At 43.4% G+C, this 25,357-nt stretch overlaps 1 protein-coding gene across 10 annotated transcripts in view; it reads right to left on the bottom strand.

Annotated features, from left to right (window-relative positions):
• Positions 1–25,357, bottom strand: part of Oatp30B (Organic anion transporting polypeptide 30B) — a 389,857-nt gene that overhangs the window by 200,162 nt on the left and 164,338 nt on the right. Inside the window, exon 1 of one of the 10 annotated variants that reach the window (XM_070084715.1) lies at positions 6,855–6,873. The exons of the other annotated variants lie outside the window; for them this stretch is intronic. The gene's annotated coding sequence lies outside the window, so the exon portion shown is untranslated. Of the gene's footprint in view, positions 1–6,854; positions 6,874–25,357 lie in introns of those variants that run through there. 10 annotated transcript variants of the gene reach the window in all.

Here is a 25,357-nt window from a genome sequence, read left to right as displayed (position 1 = left end):
AAACCAGGCTGTTACTGCTGGCCCACAACAATTTTCTAACTTGGTTCAAAACTCCTTAAACATTCTTTTAACATTTCTCAAAATTTCTTCTTTTCCCCAGTTGCATAAACAATATTGAAAATAAATGGTATAAAATACCGACACAATGGAAACAAACACATATGCAGTTTAATGTGATCCGTTATTGACAACGTTTCGCCCACACAGTGGGATTTTCAAGTCACAAACAGATCTACCTCCAAACACGTATTTCTGAACACCAATACGCAAGCAGGACTGACGATACAAGGAATGCCTGTGTACAACATCGCAATTCACACAACCATTTAATTAACTACAGAAACTCAAGACTTATCGCCACAGAAGACAACACTCAATACCGAAGAATCCTGGAATCATCGCTTATCTCTACAACCAACAATTTCAACCAGAACAATGGTTTCTATAACATAGCTGAACCACTTGCCAAGAAACTTCTTCATCGCTATCCCACAAAAGAACATAGAACACTGCAGAAGGTCGGCTCTCAACTTATCCAATACCCCTGCCAAGCTACCCAAGACTCTATAACCCCACCCAGTAGAACATCAGATGCAGCATTCTCCACCTGACCTCAACATTCTGAACCTGACTATAAATACTCACGTAACTTCCACCCCAGGTAGATCTTTTTGTGACTTGAAAAAGCTCACTATGTGGGCGAAACGTTGTCAATAAAGGATCACATTAAACTGCATATGTGTTTATGTTTCCATAAACACTATTACCGACGGCTTGCATCCCACGTTTATTTTGATCCACATAACTCATGAATTTATATAAGAGTATTCCCTCTTCATTCTGTAATTGATAGTTTAACACTTCCGCTACTCCTTCGTTATCTCTAATTCTCTCAGATACACCTGACAATCTCATTTACACCTCCCAACTGAAATTCTTCTACTCCCCCTCCTCCTCTAGCTTCATTCGCTTAGAGATTCGACATCTAGCTTACTTTCATTCATAGCATTCACAATTATTTCTTCACATTTGCATTCATAAAACCCACCTTTATAATTTTTTAACCGTTTAGTAATTTATACAAGAAAAGGGGGTTACTAGCCCCTTGCTCCCGGCCATTTTAGTCGCCTTTTACAACACGCATGGCCTAGGGAGGAAGAGTTCTCACCCACTTCCCCATGGAGAGGGAAGGAAACACCACGAACCACAACTATTAAGAGATTAGAAGAAAACGAGTGTGTATACACATACATGTACATGTATAACTGCATACGTAGCATGAACTAGTTGCAAGCAGAAGCAGCAACATGTATCTGTTATCTTACGTATACACGAGACAAAGACTGAGGAGAGTATTGAGAAGACTGAACACACTGGATTACAAGAAATTGAACAAATTGCAATATTATGCCTTAGGGCACATGGTTTAAGAGCGACTCTTAAAGACGTAGCTCACTGTATGTTATAAAACAACCGTTCTGAGGATCATCGTCCCAGTAGCTGTGTCTTGCATCAAACCTGTGAAACTGTAAACTGTTTATAAGTAGAAATTAGAAAGATTTACTCATTTTGTTTTGGTAAACTGACAAGTAACTCAGTAACAGGGCAACACATTTAATAGGATTCTGCTTCGCGCAATTATGGCACGACGGCAGCAACTCCTAGGATGGCTGCTGTCCACCAACTTATTTCCTTGACAACCAAGATATGAAGGCTATGAATTATACTTTTACATCTTCAAATGAGACACCACAGCTAATAATAATAATACCGGTGAGGAAGGTGGTGGTGCGGGGTACTTAGTCTTACAGCACTACCCAGAGACGGTAGTGCCAGCCAGTGTTACTCCTGTGCTGCCTCTTAACAAGTGCTTACTACATACCAGCAAGGGTGAAGGCTACGTTAAGAGCACGGACTTAAATATTAAACGTGTGCTGTGTAGGAAGTTAATTTAAAGCCTGCATGGCCAAAAGCAGTACATAACTTGTGCAATGTGCACCAATATGAAAAAAAAACTTTAAACATGGGACAAACTCTGTAATTATTTATATATATTTTATATATAATATATATATATATATATATATATATATATATATATATATATATATATATATATAAATTAGTACACCTCTGTACATACACGATATACCTCTCAATGTATGCACTCAGTGGGTCGTGTACCCCAAACCAAGTTTTTACTGTAGACTAGCAACAGGGTTCATTATCACAACTCAGTATTTACCACTGGAGGACAAGTTACCACTGCTGACCAAGGCCAAACGCCACCAATAACTGATTCTAATATTTCATCGCCACGATAATTACACAATACATCACCATGGTCGATGAGCGCAACTTACTCAAATTATAAATGTGCCACTAACATTATCAAGCTACATTTTTCAACACCATATTTTTAATCATGAAAGTCATTGATCCATTCTTAGATATCATTAAAAACATTGATCTATAGTGCACGCTTTGTGTAGCTGCGTTTTATTGCAATATTCCTCAAGGATACCCCCTCCCCTCCATATCACCTATTTCTTACGGACCAACGAAAAAAAAAAACAGTCAACGGCCACGAGGCATACAATACCCAATTTTGATAGGAAACTCGCGTGACCTTACGTGTTTTAAGTTTTCAGTTGTCATAATGTCAGAACACAAAAGAAAAATGACCAATACCCTTATAACAACAAAAAAACTTCAGTACTGCTTTCATAATGAAGATAACTACTAAACAATGTACTCGTTCATACTTCATATTTCAACTTTAAGAACCAGTATCTCTGAAAACTCCCTTTGTTATTAAGAGTGGAAGACAAGAGCAACAAACTGGATAAGCAAAACCAAGACCAAGGACGAAAAAACAATCCGGGTTTATGAAAAAAAAAAGGTAGAGTCAAAAGGTGCAAATAGTGGAGGGGGAATGAATACCACCCTAACTAACACGCTATTCATAACTACGAAGATAACGACAAAGAGATATTGACGGATGACTTCCTTCTTTCCCTATCACTGCCGCCACACACACACACACACACACACACAAAGCTCATGGTTCAGGGAGTGACCTAGTAGCGACCAGTGAAGAGGCGGGGCCAGGAGCTTGGACTCGACCCCTGCAACCTCAACTAGGTGAGTACAACTAGGTGAGTACACACACAACAGGCCTAGTGTCTAATCGACATGTGCCTAGGACAAAATGGTAACCAACACACACACACCCATCACTGCTACCAAAACACGCAGCCACAGTTACCAAACTACACTACCACAGCTGCCATACTTTTGATATATCTTCGATGTGTTTCGAGAATTTCTGCTCCCGTAGCCTTGGTGATTGAATGTCAACTAGGCTATTGCTGCTGGCGGCCCACAACCATCACAGCCTGCTTGATCTGGTACTCTGAGAAAAACTAATCACTGATAACAAAAGAGCGTCGAACTCGCACCTGATCAGGAATATAAAGAAACTAGAGAAGCTCTAAAGGTTTGTAACTAGACTTTCCAGAACCGAGGGAAAATGTATAATCGGCAGACTTAAACTCGGTCCCAGACCAGGCCTCATGGAGGATCACGGCTTGATCAACAAGGCTGTTACTGCTGCCCACACGCAGTCCAACGTCCTGAGCCCGGATGCTCAGGAACCAATTTGAAAATAAACTTCTCCAGTTCCCTCTTGAAGACTGCCAAATGTTTGTTGGCAGTTCCCTTCATGCAGGGGATGGGGGAGAGCGGCGTTGAAGAGTCGGGAACTCACAACAGTTCTCTTAGTGTACTCGTCGCGCCCCTGCTTTTTAGTGGAGGCATTTTTGCATCATCTGCCAAGACTCTTGCTGTCAGAGTTACTTCAGTGTTCAGGTTAGCGACCAGTCCCTCCAGGATTTTCCAGGTGTAAATTAATATGTACCATTCTCGCCTACATTCCAAGGAATACGTTTGAAGGGATTTCGAGCATTTCCAAGTAGTTCAGGTTCTTAATCGAGTGTATACGAACAGTAAAAGTTCTCTGTACGTTTTCCAGCTCAGCAATCTCGCGTAACTTGAAAGGGACCGTCAGTATACAGCAGTAATCCCCCCTGGAGAGAACAAGTAATTTAAAGAGTATCATCATTGGCTCAATCTCTTCTTGAAAGTTCTAGTTATCCAGCCTATTATTTTCCTTGCGATACCAAAAGGCAACACTGTTGTGATTTTCGAATGTGAAAACTGCCATCATTACTCCGAAGTCTCGTACATGAGAATTTTGCTCTAACGTACGATCTGAGAGTGTTCTGTATTCCGTTACATTATTTCCCCCCTTCTTCTACAGCAGAGGAATTGAAACTTGTCCTTGTTTAATATTGTCTCAATGTGGCCCCAGCATGGAGCTCGCACCTGGTCAGGCCCTGGAGGTTACCTGGAGGTTATTCCGGGGATCAACGCCCCCGTGGCCCGGTCCATGACCAGGCCTCTCGATGGATCAGGGCCTGATCAACTAGGCTGTTACTGCTGGCCGCACGCAGTCCAACGTACGAGCCACAGCCCGGCTGATCCGGCACTGACTTTAGGTATCTGTCCAGCTCTCTCTTGAAGGCAGCCAGGGGTTTATTGGCAATTCCCCTAATGCTTGATGGGAGGCTGTTGAACAGTTTTGGACCCCGAACACTTATGGTGTTTTCTCTTAGTGTACCAATGGCGCCCCTACTTTTTATTGGGGGCATTTTGCATCGCCTGCCCAGTCTTTTACTTTCGTAGGGAGTGATTTGTGTGTGCAGATTTGGGACCATTCCTTCCAAGATTTTCCAAGTGTAGATTATGATATCTCTCTCCCTCCTGCGTTCCAACGAGTACAAGTCAAGTGCTTCCAAGCGTTCCCAGTAGTTAAGGTGCTTGACAGAACTTATACGTGCAGTAAAGGATCTCTGTACACACTCTAGATCTGCGATTTCACCTGCTTTGAATGGAGGTGTTAATGTACAGCAGTATTCCAGCCTAGAGAGAACAAGTGGTTTGAAGAGGATCATCATTGGCTTGGCATCTCTCGTTTTGAAAGTTCTCATTATCCATCCTATCATTTTCTTTGCACGTGCGATCGTGGCACTGTTGTGATCCTTGAAAGTGAGATCCTCAGACATTAATACTCCCAGGTCCCTTACATTATTTTTCCGCTCTATTGTATGGCCGGAGTCAGTAGTATACTCTGTTCTAGTTATTATCTCCTCCAGTTTTCCATAACGGAGTAGTTGGAATTTGTCCTCATTGAACATCATATTGTTTACCGTTGCCCACTGGAAAACTTTGTTTATATCTTCTTGGAGGCCCATGAAGAAATTCTTAGCCTACTTGCAAACATTTGGACCTATTACTAGAAAGGAGGTTGAAGGAACTAAACTTAAGGAACTGATAAGGCTGACAGATTGTTTGAATTAACCCTTTATTATAATCATGGGGAGCGCTAAACCCGTAGGATTATACAGCGCCTGTAGGGTGGGGGGAAGAAAGGTATTCAGGCTCAATTCAGGAAACCGGAGCACAGATCCAATTCCCTAGATCAAGAGCCCCTCACCAGCGCCAAGGAGGGGAATTAACCCTCGAGATGATGCATATTTACACCAAACGGGAAACTGCCTTTGACGTATACAGTATATAGGAAAAACTTCTAGGGTCTTCAAAACTGTTCCAATCGACTTGGTTTTCTCTGATGTAGGCATAAGCCTACATCAGAGAAAATAGGTAGGCAACGTGTGTGGGAGCAGTATAAAAAAAAAATTGTACGCAGGGCATTGTGGGAACTAGTAAATTTATTAACATTTGTTAAGAGTTGCTGAATAATAAATATAATTGAAATATAGTATGAAAACAGACAGGTATAAAACAATTCATAAAAAATAAAACTGAAAAAAAAAAATGGCATTTTATTTAAAACGTCAATTTCGTTCACACGGCTGACACTACTCACGTTGTCAACGTTATCACCAACGTTACCTTCAAATCTTCATATATCCGTAAGTAATAATCAGATTTCACTCATTCTTCGCTTTTTTTTTATTTCTAAAATAAAGGAAAATAATTTTTTTGTATAAATTATTTTTTTTCCAAATACGCGAGCACTTAGGACACGCGTATTTTAAACACTTCGGTAGTTTTTAAGGCTGAGAGGACCAGGATCAAGGCGACACAAGCGGAAGCTGTAGACTCAGATAAACCATTGTGAGGGACAGAACTCAAGACGAGGCTGGTATTCCAAGTTCCCTCCTTTATGAGAAAAAAAAAACGTATACAGTTCAACTGATAATCAAAGAGGATATAAATTTAAAGGGAAAAAAGTGAAAGTATTATAATAATAAATAGAACAATTGTGAATTTAAATAACCTGACGGAATCAAAATTTAAGGAGAAAAATAAATTACAATGACCAATGCTAACAACGGGTGACTTGCTGGTATCTTGAATGTTCCGTAGATAATCTGTAGGATACAGATGAAGCTGTAGATGTTTTGGTCAGATTTGATTTCTTTTTAATACTTGACATGACAGCAGAGCTGACCAGGATAACCGTATCGTAGATATCATACAATGGGAAAGGAGCCCTGGATAATACAGATGTTAATACGATTTTCCTAGAGCCAGAATATCCTTATCGTAACTCTAGCATACGACTGGGTGGAAACTCTGGTCAAGAAACACACACAGCCCCTCGTGGTCTGCAAATTGGAGAGACCCAATTACAATCCTACGGAGTGAGAAAAATATAGGTCACCAGAGGACACACAGGGTATAGCAGAGACACACGCCAGTAGCCAGATTACACCCAAGTCAATGCGGGGATCTTATTACAATGATCAATCCCGAGAACTACTTACCGGGAGGAGAGTCGGTAGCAGTGTGACACTACTGTCTTACCCTGGCTACTAGGTAAACACCAGTGGTTCTCTTCAGGGGTGGTAGAGGGTGCTGACTGTCAAAAACCCTGAGTAGCCTCACCGATAACTACTCGTTTACCCATAAAATTTGTACTAGCTGCTCTTAATCCACACGGCATGAAAGGAAGTATTTTAGGTTCAGGGTGGTTGAAAAGCGGAATGACTTGGGTGAGAAAGAGAGAGTGGTGGAGAAAACTCAATGCTCAACTTAAGGAGTAGATATGGTAAGGCCCAAGAAACCAGAAGTCAGTGATGGAAATCAAAGTGGTCCAGGAGGGGCTGGGTTTGATTGGTGTCGGGGGGTGCGGGAGTTGTTTCTTGAGTAGCTTTAGGTAGATGTCGTTTTGATAAGGACCTGCCTCGTATGGGCCAGTAGGCCTTCTGCAGTGTTCCTACATTCTTATGTTCTTATGTTCCAAGCAAACAAATCAATGAGTACGTTCGCGCGTGCACACACACACACACACACACACACACACACACACACACACACACAAAACGCAATCAGTGTTAAGGAAGTCGTCATTGGCAATAGTAAGGATATAGACTACAGTCATTTGTGGCATGAAAACAAGTTACACATAGTAAAAAGTGACTATTTCAGGAGAAGAGTCACTGTAGTTGACACACGACACTCGGTAGTCACAACTGCCCGACTAACGGAACACAGTGGCTATTACAACCACCAGAGAACGCTCTCTGCGTGTAATGATATATCACCACTAAACCACAAGCCGGCGGGCAGACGTGCAGAAGGCGTGCAGGCAAGAAAACAGGCGTGCAGGCTGAAATACAGGCAGATGCACAAAGTATACAGACAGGCAGTCGTGTATTTCCTCCACAAGCATAGCAGGAATGACAGACACCTGAACAGTGATGAACAATAACATACAAACATGAACAGTGAATACACAAGCACTGCAACACATGAACAGTGAACAACACAAGCACTGCAACAAGGCACATGAACAGTGAACACAAGCACTGCAACAAGACACCTGAACAGTGAACCATACACACAAGCATTGCAACAAGACACATGAACAGTGAACACAATTATTATTATTATAATCAAAAAGAAGCGCTAAGCCACAAGGACTATACAGCACAGTGAACACAAGCACTGCAACAAGACACATGAACAGTGAACCATACACACAAGCATTGCAACAAGACACATGAACAATGAATAACATACAAGCACTGCAACAAAACACACGAACAGTGAACAACACAAGCACTGAAACAAAACACACGAACAGTGAACACCACAAGCACTGCAACAAGACACATGAACAGTGAACAACACAAGCACTGCAGCAAATACCTGCCCTCAAAACATTAATTAAGCAATTTTAATTACTTTGCAATTTAAATCATCTGCAAATGCATATTTAATAATAAATTAAAGTTAATAAATAATAATAATAATAATAACTGAACTGTGTTGGATAAGAAATCCCACAACTTGGTCCAGTTAACTTTATATTGATGGCTGAAAACAATGGTTGGAGTGAAGAGTCTTCTGGTGTAGAGATCCGGAGAAGACAAGGACGGGGGTGAAGAAGACAAGGACGGGGGTGAAGAAGACAAGAACGGGGGTGAAAAACACAAAGACGGGGGATGAAGAAGACAAAGACGGGGGATGAAGAAGACAAAGACGGGGGATGAAGAAGACAAAGACGGGGGATGAAGAAGACAAGGACGGGGGATGAAGAAGACAAGGACGGGGGTGAAGAAGACAAAGACGGGGGATGAAGAAGACAAGGACGGGGGTGAAGAAGACAAAGACGGGGGGTGAAGAAGACAAGGACGGGGGTGAAGAAGACAAAGACGGGGGATGAAGAAGACAATGACGGGGGTGAAGAAGCCAAGGACGGGGGTGAAGAAGACAAGGACGGGGGATGAAGAGGACAAGGACGGGGGTGAAGAAGACAAGGAAGGGGGTGAAGAAGACAAGGACGGGGGATGAAGACAACGACGGCGGTGAAGAAGACAAAGACGGGGGATGAAGAAGACACGGACGGGGGTGAAGAAGACAAGGACGGGGGTGAAGAAGACAAGGACGGGGGATGACGAAGACAAGGACGGGGGATGAAGAAGACAAGGACGGGGGATGAAGAAGACAAGGACGGGGTGAAGAAGACAAGGACGGGGGATGAAGAAAAGGACGGGGGTGAAGAAGACAAGGACGGGGGTGAAGAAGACAAGGACGGGGGTGAAGAAGACAAGGACGGGGGTGAAGAAGACCAGGACGGGGTGAAGAAGACAAGGACGGGGTGAAGAAGAAAAGGCCGGGGGTGAAGACGACACGGCCGGGGGTGAAGAAGACAAGGACGGGGGTGAAGAAGACAAGGACGGGGGTGAAGAAAAGGACGGGGGTGAAGACAAGGACGGGGGTGAAGAAAAGGACGGGGGATGAAGAAGACAAGGACGGGGGATGAAGACAAGGACGGGGGTGAAGAAAAGAACGGGGGTGAAGAAGAAAAGGACGGGGGTGAAGAAGAAAAGAACGGGGGTGAAGAAGAAAAGAACGGGGGTGAAGAAAAGAACGGGGGTGAAGAAAAGGACGGGGGTGAAGAAAAGGACGGGGGTGAAGAAGGACGGGGGATGAAGAAGAAAAGGACGAGGGTTGAAGAAGAAAAGGACGGGGGAAGAAAAGGACGGGTGGAGAAGAAAAGGACGGGATGGAGAAGAAAAGGACGGGGGATGAAAAGGACGGGGGGTGAGGAAGAAAAGAACGAGGGTGAAGAAAAGGACGGGGGTGAAGGAAAGGACGGGGGATGAAAAAGACGGGGGTGAAGAAAAGGACGGGGGTGAATAAAAGGACTGGGGTGAAGAAGAAAAGGACGGGGATGAAGAAAAGGACGGGGTGAAGAAAAGGACGGGGGTGAAGAAAAGGACGGGGGTGAAGAAAAGGACGGGGTGAAGAAAAGGACGGGGTGAAGAAAAGGACGGGGTGAAGAAAAGGACGGGGTGAAAAGGACGGGGGTGAAGAAAAGGACGGGGGGACGGGAGTGAAGAAAAGGACGGGGGGGTGAAGAAAAGGACGGATGAAGAAAAGGACGGGAGTGAAGAAGAAAAGGACGGAGGTGAAGAAAAGGACGGGATGAAGAAAACTGGGGTGAAGAAGAAAAGAACGGGGGTGAAGAAGAAAAGGACGGGGGTGAAGAAGAAAAGAACGGGGGTGAAGAAGAAAAGAACGGGGGTGAAGAAGAACGGGGATGAAGAAGAAAAAGGACGGAGGTGAAGAAAAGAACGGGGATGAAGAAACGAACGGTGTGAAGAAAAGGACGGGGATGAAGAAGAAAAGGACGGGGGTGAAGAAAAGGACGGGGGTGAAGAAAAGGACGGGGGATGAAGAAAAGGACGGGGGTGAAGAAAAGGACGGGGATGAAGAAAAAAGGCGGGGGTGAAGAAGAAAAGGACGGGGAATGAAAAAAAGGACGGTGAAGAAAAGGACGGGTGAAGAAAAGGACGGGTGAAGAAAAGGACGGGGATGAAGAAAAGGACGGGGGATGAAGAAAAGGACGGGGGATGAAGAAAAGGACGGAGGCGAAGAAGAAAAGGACGGTGAAGAAAAGGACGGGGCATGATGAAAAGGACGGGGGATGAAGAAAAGGACGGGGGATGAAAAAAAGAACGGGGGTGAAGAAAAGGACGGGGGATGAAGAAAAGAACGGGGGTGAAGAAAAGGACGGGGGAAGAAAAGGACGGGGGATGAAGAAAAGGACGGGGGATGAAAAGGACATGGGGATGAAGAAAAGGACTGGGGATGAAGAAAAGGACGGGGGAAGAAAAGGACGGGGGATGAAGAAAAGGACGGGGGATGAAAAGGACGGGGGTGAAGAAAAGGACGGAGATGAAAAGGACGGGGATGAAGAAAAAGACGGGGGTGAAGAAAAGGACGGGGATGAAAAGGACGGGGATGAAGAAAAGGACGGGGGATGAAGAAAAGGGCGGGGGATGAAGAAAAGGACGGGGATAAAGAAAATGACGGGGGATGAAGAAAAGGACGGGGATGAAGAAAAGGACGGGGGATGAGGAAAAGGACGGGGGATGAAGAAAAGGACGGGGGATGAAGAAAAGGACGAGGATGAAAAAAGGACGAGGATGAAGAAAAGGACGAGGATGAAGAAAAGAACGGGGGGAAGAAAAGGACGGGGGATGAAAAAACGGGGGATGAAGAAAAGGACGGGGGATGAAAAGGACGGGGGATGAAGAAAAGGACGGGGGATGAAGAAAAGGACGGGGGATGAAGAAAAGGACGGGGGATGAAGAAAAGGACGGGAGGTGAAGAAAAGGACGGGAGGTGAAGAAAAGGACGGGAGGTGAAGAAAAGGATGGGGGTGAAGAAAAGGACGGGAGGTGAAGAAAACGATGGGGGGGGGGTGAAAACTTTAATAATAGTTGGTTTCAAAGGCGAGCTTCCTACTGACAATATATCAAAGTAATAATTAACGTCTAAAACATATTCAAGTTACAAAAAAATGGTTTTACTTTATAGTAACTACCGCCCACAGGATGGGTATGGGGTGCATAATAAACATATTAAACTAACTAACTTTATAGTAAGTTGAACGACGAACCTTGACGTTACAGCGGCGACCAATGTCTGACTTTCTTCTGGGTTATCTTAGGTAATTTACACGTTAAATTATGTATGATAATTGTACTTGTGTATACCTGTACCTAAACAAATTTCCTTAATTACTCACACTGGTGTATAGTGCTTCTGAAAGGGGGTTACTATGTGAGGTAGTGATGTGGTGTGATAAATCTCTGCAACATGGATGTTCCATATGTGATCAATGTATGCCAATTTTGTGGCTCTAGACAACATGTTGGTGCTCCTCTCATGGTAACACTTGTGGTTGTAATCGCTGCAGTGTTATATTTTAAGAGTTAATGTTTAGCTCCTCAATTTTTGTGGCATACTCCAAGATATGAAGCACAATGATACAGGATAACATACTCGACAAACAGTAAGAGTGAGGCCTTCGAGTGCCAGCAGTAGACAGCTCAAAGCGAACACTAATTTCCATTGAGACAGAGGCTGGTACAGCAGACAGCTGAGAGTAAACACCAATTGTCAGTGAGACAGAGGCTGGTGTAGCAGACAGCAAGACGAGAGTGACAAATGATTGTGGCCATCACAGACAAGATTACACACTTTCCTCTTCCATTGTATTCGCTCTCAGGCCCCTCGAACATTTTGTGCCATTTTCTTTGAAACACATGTCAGTTTCTGGACAGTTTTCCACAAACTTGGAGACATAACTAAGATCACACACATGTCCAGGAAACACGATCAGGTGTGTATTACCATTACGGCAAGCTAGACACAAGGTTCACGTGTGTACAAACGTGTGTGTTAAAGCAAGTGTGAGGATGTTGATAAATTAGACACAAGAGTTGCACTTGTGTCTAATTTATCAACATGTCGGTTCTCTGAACCATTCATCTACAAAGTGTGAGGATCACAAAAATACTGGAGCAAAACTTAACAAGTCTGGAGAAATTCCTTTTTCCAAGTCAAACAATAAGGGGAAAGATACTGATATACTGATGGGTGCTGGGTTCTTAGTCCGGCGAAGCAGCTCAAACCACGCTATGACGGTAAGGTGCTCCAGCACCGGGGAATAACCCTGATATAGAGATCATCGTGGCATCAACTAGGTCCCAGCCCGGGCCACTCTTGTTTATGGAATGATCAGTTAGGCTGTTGATACTTGCTACCAAGCCCTTTTTAATTTTCTGAGCCGCGAGAGGAAGAAAGGAATGACATACAGCTCCTAAAGAAAGATTATATTATTCTGAAGACAATATGGTAAGAGCCAGAATGCCTCTTACCACTCTATCATCAATATTATAAGGGGTACGGGAGTTATTTCTTGAGTAGCTTTAGGTAGATGTCGTTTTGATAAGGACCTGCCTCGTATGGGCCAGTAGGCCTTCTGCAGTGTTCCTACATTCTTATGTTCTTATAATACCAATGAAATCCAATAATGTTTCGACTTGCTTCTCACAACAGGAGGTCCTGGTGGCTCAAGCTCTCGCTTCACACAACGAGGGTCTGGCTTCGATTCCCAGCCAGGGTAGAGTCATTGGGTGTGTTTCTTTACACCTGTTGTCTATGTTCACCCATCAGTAAATGGGTACCCGAGTGTTAGTCGACTAGTGTAGGTCGCATCCTGGGACACTGACCTAATTTGCTCGAAATGCTCAGCATAACAAGCGGCTTTCTATATAGTAGTATGTCACTGATGTCAGCTAGGCCTGCGTACCTTGTATATGTACTTGTAGTAAATAAAGATATTACAATATTATTATTGTGATTATTATTATAAATACCACACCTCCAAGTACCTTTCTAATCTTGCGTGATTTTCTCAACGTGTCTATACTAATATTTATCATACGCGTAGAATAAATCAATGACTTCCTGTTTTTCTACAACGAAAATCGGATTTCATCGCGTGTTGGACCACTGCAAAACACCCGCCTGAAGGGCTATAACAGACGACGACGACGACGACGACCTCTGTCGCCGTTGCATAGTCGTCCCTTCAGCTTGCCAGGTGGATTAGGCAGTGAGGCTTTCACATATATTAGAGCGGCAGCCATTTGTGCTGCCTCGGCGGATCCGCCACAGCCAACTGCACTCCAATTCGCTCTTCCCAGTCTGATAATCTTTTAAAATTGCGTCACCAGATTGTATCCAAATTTTTGCTGCAGTCCACAGCACCAGGAACCAGAAATACCTCCCCTTCGACCTGGCAAATCTTCAAGATTTGCTGAACCCAAGCATTTTTAGGTTCTGACCTTCATCCTTTTAGTGACTTCAGCCTATCACTTTTTTTTTTTGTAATGAAGAAAATCTCAATATTCTAAAGATATGTTGCGAGTGCAAGAATGGCTGCTACTGTGTATTCATAGCCACGTCCTTGGCCCCAGCTTACACGTGGTTACTCGTGCGTTATTTCCATGCCACCATCTGTTTTCAATTACTGCTCTCACAGACATGACATCGCACATCAATTACAAGCACTCAGATACCTTAACTTGAAGACTTTCATCTCCTTAATAATTTACTGTTGTCCGTAAGGTGAAATGTGATAACATATATTAGATTTTACCACAAAGCTAAGAAACTAATATACCTTACAATTCATGTATACTATTATTTTTGCAAAACAAGCTGGCGTTGCCACGCTACCTTACACTGAGAAAACTTCCTCTCATTCCTTCTGTTGATACTCTTCCAACATTCCATAGTTCCTGATGACGCACGGAGACGTGAGAAAGATCTTAAGATGAAGATTCCCATCCCTCATGGGTTGTCTTGGATTCAGATCGCCTGTCTACAATTGTATGGCACTATTATTACTATATTCATGGGACAGCGCTATACTCTTAAGCTCCTGGAGAATGTAAGCTAATCATGTCTGACTAAAGGAACGGGAAGGCTGTTCCAGTTCCTTAGATCAAGAGCTCTTCACCAGCAACAAGTCACCTCCCCTGAAGGGGCAATGTATATTGAAAAAGTTTATCAATGTCACAAGGTGATTTTTTCTTCGTTAACACAAACTACGTCCATTTTTTTTCTGAACATACCAGGAACTACACCAATCGACTGGAAGTTTATAGGGAAAGGGAGGGAGGTGAGGCCCAGAAGCCGACTCGACACAGACAACAACTACCAGAGTACAAGTGTTCCACCGACATAATGAGATCACAGACCTTGCCACATAAACAGTGCACACCTGTGGTATTTACCTAAACTAAAACCATTAGGAAATGAGATCAAATAAAACAGCTGACAGCAGAGCGGAACCTCGATTAACATTAGTTCCCTGTGATGGGTCGGCTAGATAATCAACTGTCGCTTCTTGAATATTAAACGTGACACCAGAAAAACACAGATACGAGACTGAAGGGGTAGAGGGAGTATTATATTGGTGTGGAAGAGTTAAACAATTTTAGTCATAGTGCCTTGTGTCCGTAGTGAGTCGAGATAACGCTATTAACTATGCTAATTAATCCTGGTATTCTAATACATGTATACATAATACAGGTCTTACTATTACTGTATTATTACAACCCGTCGATTTTAAAGAACGAACACAAAAACGGGAAGTATACAATACACTTGTCTAATAATCAAGTCAAAGATCTGACTCTTCAACCAAACTAAGTTGCTGAAGTATAAAATTGTGTCCTGTTTTTAAAGACATTATTTAGGTCTCCACACCTCATCTTTTTCCCTGCTGTTACACCTAATTTCAGCCAGGATATTGCTGTCCCTACAGCCAACACAACCTGACTGATCACGAATCTAAGAAACTTGTCTAATTTCCGCATGAAGATTTCTGCCTTAGTGTCAGCAACACTTCTTATAATGATAAGTAAGACATGTACAACAATTAAGTATCTTTATTCAGACACGTTTCGCCTACACAGTAGGCTTCTTCGGTCAAATACAGAGGCAGCAGAAACAGAAAAGATGTAGAGAAGACATAATCAGTTCATCACCCTTAAAGACGTAGTTTTGAGGTTGTCACTCAACCTCAAACCTCTCTGACATAATGTCAGAGAATCTCACTTTCAAAGATAACAATGTATCTGCCACATTATATCTGCTAGGAAAATGATAAGATGGATAATGAGAAGACTAAGGATGCCAAGACAGTGATGATTCTCTTCAAATCGCTTGTTCTCCCTAGGCTGAAATATTGCTGTATACTAACGGCCCCTTTCAAGGCAGGCGAAATTGCAAACCTGGAGAACACAGGGAGAACTGTCATTCTACACATAAGTACCATAAAGCGCCTAAATTGCTGGGTACGGCTGAAATTCCTTGACCTGTACTCCATGGAACGCAGCCAAGAAAGATATATGATAACATACACTTGGAAAACCCTAAAGGGATTAGTCCCAAATCTACACACGGAAATCACTCCCTACAAAAGTAGAAGACTCGGCAGGCGGTGCAACGTCTCCCCAATGAAAAGCAGGGGCCCCATGAGTACGCTAAGAGATAACACAATAAGTGTCAGGGTGGAGGGCCCAAGACTGCTCAACTGCCTCCCAGCATACATAAGGGGGATTACCAATAAACCCCTGGCTGTCTTCAAGAGGTAGCTGGACAGACACCTAAAGTCAGTACCTGACAAACTGGGATGTGGTTCGTATGTTGGTTTACGTGCTGCCAGCAGCAACAGCCTGGTTAATCAAAACCTGATCCACCACGAGGCCTGGTCTCAAACAGGGCCGCTGGGGGAGCTGACCCCCGAAACCCTCTCTCGGTATATTCCAGGCAAGATACAACTGTGCCAACATTTATGACCCAAGACTCCAACATCATACCAGCAGGTATCAGAAATATGGCAGGAACGTAGATAAAAAGTGTCCAAAACACTAGAGAGGCTTCCTTCCACAAGTGCCGGATCGGCCAGGTTATGATGGTTATGTGGGCTGTTGATACAAACAACCTGGTTGACCAGGCAGTCAACCGGCAGGCCTGACTTCAGCTGCTCAGAAGCCCTCTTTACCAGTCACAGCCTAAGCTCAGGTAAAGTCATCGTCATAAAACAAAAGCCAGAATACCACAATTAAATTTGGAATTTTTTTTGCTGATAAATAATCCATATTTACCGAGTGTACTCAAGTACTCTTTTTTTTCTGGAAGATACAACTTTGGAATGAGACAAGGACATAAATGAATTATTTGATTTATTCAAAAATTTTATTTATTATGGCATTTCTGCGGGTATTCCTCACCTAGAATATTACCTCAAAAACAAGCACAGCAATAAATTACGACGACAAAGACAAGGATGATGGAAGCGAAGCAGCAACAGCGGCAACAACAGCAGCGGCGGCGGCAACAGCAGCGGCAACAGCAGCAGCAACAACAGCAACAGAAGCAGCAATAAGAGCAGCAGCAATAAAAGCAGCAGCAGCAACAACAGAGGCAGCAGCAACAATAACAGCAACAGAAGCAGCAGCAACAATAACGACAGCAGCAGCAGCAACAACAACAACAGAGGCAGCAGCAACAACAGAGGCAGCAGCAACAATAACAGCAACACCTACAGACGCAACAACAACAGAAGCAGCAAGATATGAATGAGCCTTAAGATTGAGCGCATCTGACCTTGAAGAACCAAGCAAGCAAGCAGCAGTAAACAGTGGTGACCTCTGGTAAGAAGCACCAACTTGCAGACCCAATCCCAGCCTCTCTTTCCCCAGTGAAGCACAACTGATGCACACATCACCTTAATGACACCCAGAAGATACACACTTAAAAAATGGATGGAAAGCTCAACTAAGAACATGTGGAAAGAATATCCGAACAAAGAATGGTTGCAAAGAATAGTTAAAAAAGCGAGTGAAAAAAATACATAAAGAACGGAGAGGCAGCTAGACCGATAATGTATGAAGGGACAGATCAGTGGATAAACAAAAACTATCCATGGATGGAGCAACAGAAACCCTCAGTGGTGGAACACTGAACCAAGAAAACATTGGGTATTCATGAGCAGGAAAAAAGAGGTAAAACGAACGTTCAGACGAAAAAAAATAACATTATCTGGAGGACGAAAGGAAGAAAGAACCGGAATACTGATGAGCGTCCTTGGAATTTTGGCGAAGGAGCGGAAGATAAAGGCAATTCCAGTAAATCCCGGGTTAGCAAACGCCGGGACGGAGAAAATGCAATGTGTTAAGGGGGTTGTGACCCGGGCCAGATGCTGCTGCTGCTGCTCCCGCCGTGGACAAACTCGCCCAGTTACACTGAGCTGACGCTACCGCATCGGTACACTAAGGGAAAACACCATAAGTGTCCGGGGCCCAAAACTGTTTAACAGCCTCCCATCAAGCATTAGGGGAATTGCCAATAAACCCCTGGCTGCCTTCAAGAGAGAGCTGGACAGATACCTAAAGTCAGTGCCGGATCAGCCGGGCTGTGGCTCGTACGTTGGACTGCCTGCGGCCAGCAGTAACAGCCTGGTTGATCAGGCCCTGATCCATCGGGAGGCCTGGCGGGGGCGTTGATCCCCGGAATAACCTCCAGGTAACAGGACAGTTAGAATGGAGAACACCGCAACAAGCCTAACTGCCCATACTTGGCATGTCTTTCTCAAATTTAATCCCCCTACCCCTCCTCACTCAAGTAACTTGTCCATTTGTCATGGCTACCTATTAACCCTTTCAGTGTTAATCCTATTCATACCCAATTCTTATCGCTCAAGTACTTGTCTAACCTAGTTTTAAAACCCCAAGATTTTCAATTAACTAGACATAAGTAAACACATCAAACCCGAGTTGACACTATACAAAATTTTTGCAAGATTCCCGATACGAATTAGCGGAATATTCTGCAAGACTGCTGCATCTAACCATCTGACATCTGAGAGTTAGGCAATATATTTCCCCTAAGTAGTCTCTCGGGCTAATTTCTACTTCCACTTATATTACTGTTTGGTAGTAGCTAGTTAAAACTTGTAGGATAACTTCACCCAGGGCACATTTGTGGAAGTGTAGTAGTTATTACACGAGGAAACAAGCAATAAGAGTCCTCCGAAGCATGCTGAATAATGGGAAGATGCATGAGGCATGTAAGGAAAGTTGGGATAGAACGAAGGAGGATAAGGGTCGTGAAAGAGAATAGCTCATCAGGAAGGAGGCTCGAGATGGAAGGGAAAGGGAGAGCTCAGGACGGAGGGGAAGGGGAAGGATGGGACTCAGGACGGAGGGGAAGGGGAAGGATGGGACTCAGGATGGAGGGGAAGGGGAAGGATGGGACTCAGGATGAAGGTGATGGAAGAAGAGCTCTGGATGGAAGAAGAGGTAAAGATGAAAGCTTTAGGAGATGGGATTGATACTAGGGAAAGGGTGCTAGGGGGTTAATGAGTATTTGCTAATCGATTTATATTTGCGAGGGTCAATCCTCTGCTCCTAATCCTATAGTTTAAAAGAATTAAACTACTTGTATAACCGATTCATGAGTTTGAGATTTACCGTAGGTGCTCTGTAACTTGTTTGCAAATTATAACCATCACATTAAATCGCTGTATTTTTAACCATCTTGAGACTAAAATACTTTCTAACGTTACTATGGCTCTTGCAAAGATTCTGAATGGGATCTAGACGCCGCTGTTGTGAATTCGAAATGGAATTGCTCTCACTGAGCACAATGCTAATCATGGTTCATGCTGCCAGAAACATACGGTTGATGTTTTTCAATAATGATCACTTCCACATCATTTTCTTTAACAGATGTCTACACAGATGTCTCGGATAATTTAGAATGGTTGCTGGTTCCTAGTGAGTTTTCATATTCTACATTTTCTATATCGTATTCCCTTCATGTAACAAGGTCTAGCCTCGCTGGTTCATCTTTGCATCTCATTCTCATCGTTATCTTCATATGCTGACTCCAAGTTCCTTATCGATATTTTCTATGAATTTTGCTAGATTACGTTTCCGTTCTCCCATGTGCGTCCCAGTTCTCCCAGTTGATATCTTCGTGGTTAAATTACCCCAGAATCAGGAATTTTGTTTTTGTCTTTCCTTCCTCTGCTGCTTTCTCTAATATATTTGTCTCTGCTGTACTCGTCATACTCTTCCCTTGGTCATCTATTGTTCAGACAACCACTATAATCCTTCCAATCCTTACTGTTAGTGCAATGTAATATTTGATCCACCCTGTTTCCAAGTTTGACAATTCCTCAAAGCCCTACTTTCTTGTTTGGAGTGCTACCCCATCTCCTCCCCTTCTTTGTTTTATGATTTTCATTTTCATTTTCTTCTTTCCCTCTTTCCCTCCTCCGTTCTCACAATTTTTACCGCCAGTAAAAATAAAATCACATTTATTTACTCGTGATCCTAGTCTCCACTTCTACAATTATCCCTGGGTTATCTTCTGCTATAGTTTCTTTCGGTTCATCACTTTTGTTTATGCCATCCGCAGTTTTTTTGCATACCAGACTGATTTTTGTAGCCTTAATCACCCATTGGTCCTCCAAAAACACAGGTGGCATCAGAGTCAGTGACATCATCAGCAACCAATAGCCAGGCCGAGTCTGGCTTTGTGCGTGTCATGACTCATCTATGTTCAGGTCATTAGGAGTCACGTCTGTAGATGAATTAGGAAAGGCTGGAGCCTAGACAGACATGTTACGCGATATAGAAGGAAAAGAGCAAAGCTGAAATGCAGAAAGAAGTGGGAAACTACAGGCTGACGAATAAAAAGAAATCTCTACTCTGTGATTAGTTCCCATACTCCACACCAACATGACAAGCACTGCTTGTCACGTTAGTATGGAGTATGGTTGGCTGTCAAAATTTAACTTGTGGGGACAATTTCCACTTTGCAAACTAATAGGAAGGAAGGAGAGATGTTGAGCTCTTAGTGCGAAAGAAAAGTTCACTTGTATGTACATAATTTTACATGCTTACGAATATGACTGGTGTGGATCGTTTGAGCGTTGAAGCACTTGTTGGAGAGGGATGCAGACTCTAGTGCCTAGTATGTGATTTGTTGCTACTACAAAGCGAGAGGACTAATTTTATTACTAGGCTACCTTACAATAGGGCGTTTCCATTCCTGTGCTTTGTGATTTTTTGTTTCCTGTTTCTTGTAGCTGAAGTACTTTTGGCAATTTGACGCGCGCGCACGCACCCACGCACACACACACATGACCAAGGCAAATTAAAAAGTATGTGGCCAACACTATGGTCACTATCTTGAACAATATGTGCTTAATTGTCCACTTATTGAGGAATATATGGATAATAGCCTATGTAATATGTCAAGATATATCACTAATGAAAGCAAATTTTCTAAATTTGTTTGCAACAAATGAACTGTAAATATAACTCCAGACTTACTCTTGTAAACACGTTTGGGGGCCTAGTTCCTAGGCTTTTTGTGTGTATCCAAATGCTCTTGCTCTACCGTCCACAGGATGAATATGGGATGCACAATAAACTAGCCGAATCAACGGCAAAACCTCTAAATCTGCAGCTGTTACATATCCCGATTTTATGGTACGATAGATATTTAACAATGTCTTACTTATTTTCTCTCACCCATGTCTCTAAAGCTTTCAGCTTACCGAGTGAGTGAACTATTTGTGAGGGTAACCGATGTGTTTATTTTTCTTCCCCAGCCCGAGTGGTCAGAGTGTGCCGCCAGTAAAACATCGAGGGATTTACGTAATAGGTTACTTGGACTTTGCCAAAGTCTGTGTAACCACTCTTAATAACTTCGTATCCTGTGAAAAGCTACGTTACTTGAGTAACTCAACCATTCCGGATGTAGTGCTTCATCGCTGTCAACTCCTCCTCATCTTACATCATAGATCTGGAAGAGCAGACTTCACCGTAATATTAACAGTTGGGTCAGTGTCGATGGTGCACTGGCTCGTGTGTTGGTTGAGGGTTCAAGCCTATTATACCACGGGTGTCATGATCCACGTTCAATTTGAGGCGCTTAAATCCTCTGTTTCTATCAAGGTATCTCTTCAAGTGGTTATTCTAAACACTTCACTGAGGGTCACAGTGAAGTACAGTTATAACAACAGTGCCACGAGCTGCGCCATACTTCTTCTTGCTGGTCTGGAGTTTTATAACTCTCTGATCGCGGGTTCTATCCCCGTCCGTGGTATGGTTTGTTTACTAGTGATTATTTAACAGCAGCTTTGATTCATGTTCTCAATTTATGCTTTAGTTTTTCAACGTCGGTCCCCCTCCCTCAGTGGGTAACGGCCGATGTTAATAAAAATAAAAAATAAATACACCCATAATGCTAGGTATTTCATGTTCATAAATGTAATTATTTTACAATTGATTACATTTCCCATTATTAATATATTTTATTCATATTTTCCTAAGAATGTACGAACAGTCTGAAACTAAGTCGTTCACTACCATTCACAATCAAAATTATTTATTACAATAACGAGTACGCTAAACCTTTAAGAGCCTTGGAAAATGAGAAACAATCAGGTTCACTCCAAGGAAGGCAATGTAACGTCCAATTCCTTGGATGAAGAGCTACTCTTGAGGGGTGTTAGATAAGCCACTCAACCACACCACTACGTTAAAAGACGATCCAGTGTCGGGTGAAGGGAGACAGATAGCAGGGTGAAGAAGTGGTTGGAGGAAGAGTGGGTGTTGCAGCGAGGCAATTTTTGACATTTAGCGAGCTAGGATGTCATCACAGGCTTGAGGCATGTATTAGATAATTAGACTGAAGAAACTAAAGGCTGGCGAAACGTTTCCTCAATAAATATTTCCAAATGTTGCACATGTGTCTCATTCCTCAACTTGTCGGTTTTTTAAACCATTTACATCACATGAAGGGAATGTTTGAGTCAAAAATTATGGGGAAATGTGTACTGTCTTCAGTATGTAATGATTTGTTATAACATCTGGTATTGATTCTCTAAAAAAATTATTTGTCTGGTTTTATATGCACACTACTACTACTATACTTTCTGTGAGTGAGAGAGAGAGAGAGCATTAGAAGAGCAAGTGAGAGCTAGACCCAAAGAGAGTAATAAAAGAAAAATACTGGGAGCGAAAGCACAGTGGACGAGATATTGCCATCCACAATACAGTGTTCCTCTCACTAGCAAAATCAAATTAGGTACGGAGCGTCTGTGTCACAGTGATGGTGATGGTGGTGATGGTGGTGATGGTGATGGTGGTGATGGTGGTGGTGATGGTGGTGATAATGATGGTGGTGATGGTGGTGGTGGTGATGGTGGTGGTGGTGGTGATGGTGGTGGTGGTGGTGGTGGTGGTGGTGGTGGTGATGGTGGTGGTGGTGGTGGTGGTGGTGGTGGTGGTGGTGGTGGTGGTGATGATGGTGGTGATGGTGATGGTGGTGGTGGTGGTGATGGTGGTGGTGGTGATGATGGTGGTGATGATGGTGATGGTGGTGATGGTGATGATGGTGGTGGTGATGGTGGTGATGGTGGTGGTGATGGTGGTGATGGTGGTGGTGGTGGTGATGGTGGTGGTGGTGGTGGTGATGGTGGTGATGGTGATGATGGTGGTGGTGGTGGTGGTGATGATGATGGTGATGATGGTGGTGGTGGTGGTGGTGGTGATGGTGGTGATGGTGGTGATGGTGGTGGTATTAACTCCCTCACTATACTTTCCCTCCCTCCCCTACCCACCGCCAACCATCATATCCTCCTTGATCAGGATTTATAATGATAATTACGCTTCTGTTGTGCATCATGATTTCAAGTTATTTCATGTAGTACGCTGAAGACCTCCCTTTTCTTCACCATCTACTATCATCATTCCATATCCTGATGACAGAGCCAATCTGAAACTGCTTAAGAATCCCAATTAACTTAAGATCAATGAATCAGTTTACACTCACTCTTCTCCCTAAGCTCTCTCCACTTAAACTTTATCATTATGTCTCATCCTTCTTTCCTCCTCACCTGTCTTCTCTCTCTCTCTCTCCCCTCTCATCTTAGGTTTCCTCCCCGCCTTGCTCTCTCACTCTCAGCTTTTTCTCTCATAGACCCTGGCACTGGCTCTGATAATGCTGAGTCCAACTTCTCTGCCAAGTGACAGATAATTTTTTTGGCACATCTATATGATTTGTCACACCCCTTCCAACCTACCGCACTACACTAAGCGCTCGAGCAGGTGAATTCTATACACAGTCTCAAGAATAAGTATGCTGGAACCCAGGGGACCGGGAATGAATAAAAGCCGGCGTGTAAGAGATACGAGATGGAATCAAGAAGTCTCTGCAACCACAACTACACGAGTATATCAGTGTATAGTAACACACCTGACTAGCATGTGCGTTCACCGGTTACACACCTGACTAACATGTGCATTCACCGGTTACACACCTGACTAGCATGTGCATTCACCGGTTACACACCTGACTAGCATGTGCGTTCACCGGTTACACACCTGATTAACATGTGCGTCCACCGGTTACATATCTGATTAGCATGTGCGTGCACTGGTACACACCTGACTAGCATGAGGGTTCACTGGTTACACATCTGACTAGCATGTGAGTTCAGTTACACACCTGACTAGCATGTGGGTGCACTGGCACACACCTACCTAGCATGTAGGTTCACTATTACACACCTGGCGAGCATGTGGGTTCACTAGTACATACCTGGCGAGCATGTGGGCTCACTAGTACACACCTGGCTAGCATGTGGGTTCATTAGTACACACCTGACTGCCATGTGGGCTCACTGGTACACACCTGACTGGCATGTGGGTGCACTGGTACGCACCTGACTGGCATGTGAGTGCACTGGTATACCAACACACGAGAGCAGCTGGTGGGTATACTGCTACATACCTCCATATCCTTAACGTCTGGTACCTTCATTAGCGTGGGGGTCCCAAAGCACACTTGTCATAACACTAAATCACGGAGGGTGACTGCTGCACCCATGTTATGTGCAGGATCACCACGATCACCATTAATGACAAGAAGACTTCCCAGGATCACCAGTAATGACAGTAAGACTTCCAGGATCACCAGTAATGACAGTAAGACTTCCCAGGATCACCAGTAATGACAGTAAGAATTCCCAGGATCAACAGTAATGGCAGATAGATTTTCCCATATTGTGGCAACCCAGGCAATGTGGCAACCCCAATAATGTGGCACCACGGTACTGTGCAACCCCGGTAATGTGGCAACCCAAATAATGTGGCACAACGGTATTGTGGCAACCCCGGTATTGCAACCCAGATATCGTCTGATTAAACCACGGTATTGCTGCATCCCAGGTATTTATTGCAACCACTGTAGTTTGTTGAAATCACGGTTTTGCTGCAACTCCGTTATTGTTTGTTGTGGTGAGTGTTGTAACTATCACACTAACAATGTTCTAGCTACAGCGTTGTAACTATCACACTAACAATGTTCTAGCTACAGTGTTGTAACTATCACACTAACAATGTTCTAGCTACAGTGTTGTAACTATCACACTAACAATGTTCTAGCTACAGTGTTGTAACTATCACACTAACAATGTTCTAGCTACAGTGTTGTAACTATCACACTAACAATGTTCTAGCTACAGTGTTGTAACTATCACACTAACAATGTTCTAGCTACAGTGTTGTAACTATCACACTAACAATGTTCTAGCTACAGCGTTGTAACTATCACACTAACAATGTTCTAGCTACAGTGTTGTAACTATCACACTAACTTCGTCACAAAGAAGGTACGGTACTGTTTGCTACATTCCCACTTGCCTCATATACGGATTAGCTTTTCAATTTTCTTGAAAATAGTACAAAATACCGACAAGTTGAAGATTAAGACACATGTGCAACAGTTGGGTATTTTTACTGATGAAATGTTTCGCCTACACAGTAGGCTACTTAAGTCAAATACAGAGGAAGCAGGTGTAGTAGTGAAA

This window comes from Cherax quadricarinatus, chromosome 13 (genome assembly GCF_038502225.1).
Source record: "Cherax quadricarinatus isolate ZL_2023a chromosome 13, ASM3850222v1, whole genome shotgun sequence".
Classification (NCBI taxonomy): domain Eukaryota; kingdom Metazoa; phylum Arthropoda; class Malacostraca; order Decapoda; family Parastacidae; genus Cherax; species Cherax quadricarinatus.
Note: the sequence above shows the minus strand (reverse complement) of the source record. Positions and strands in the feature narration are given on the sequence as shown.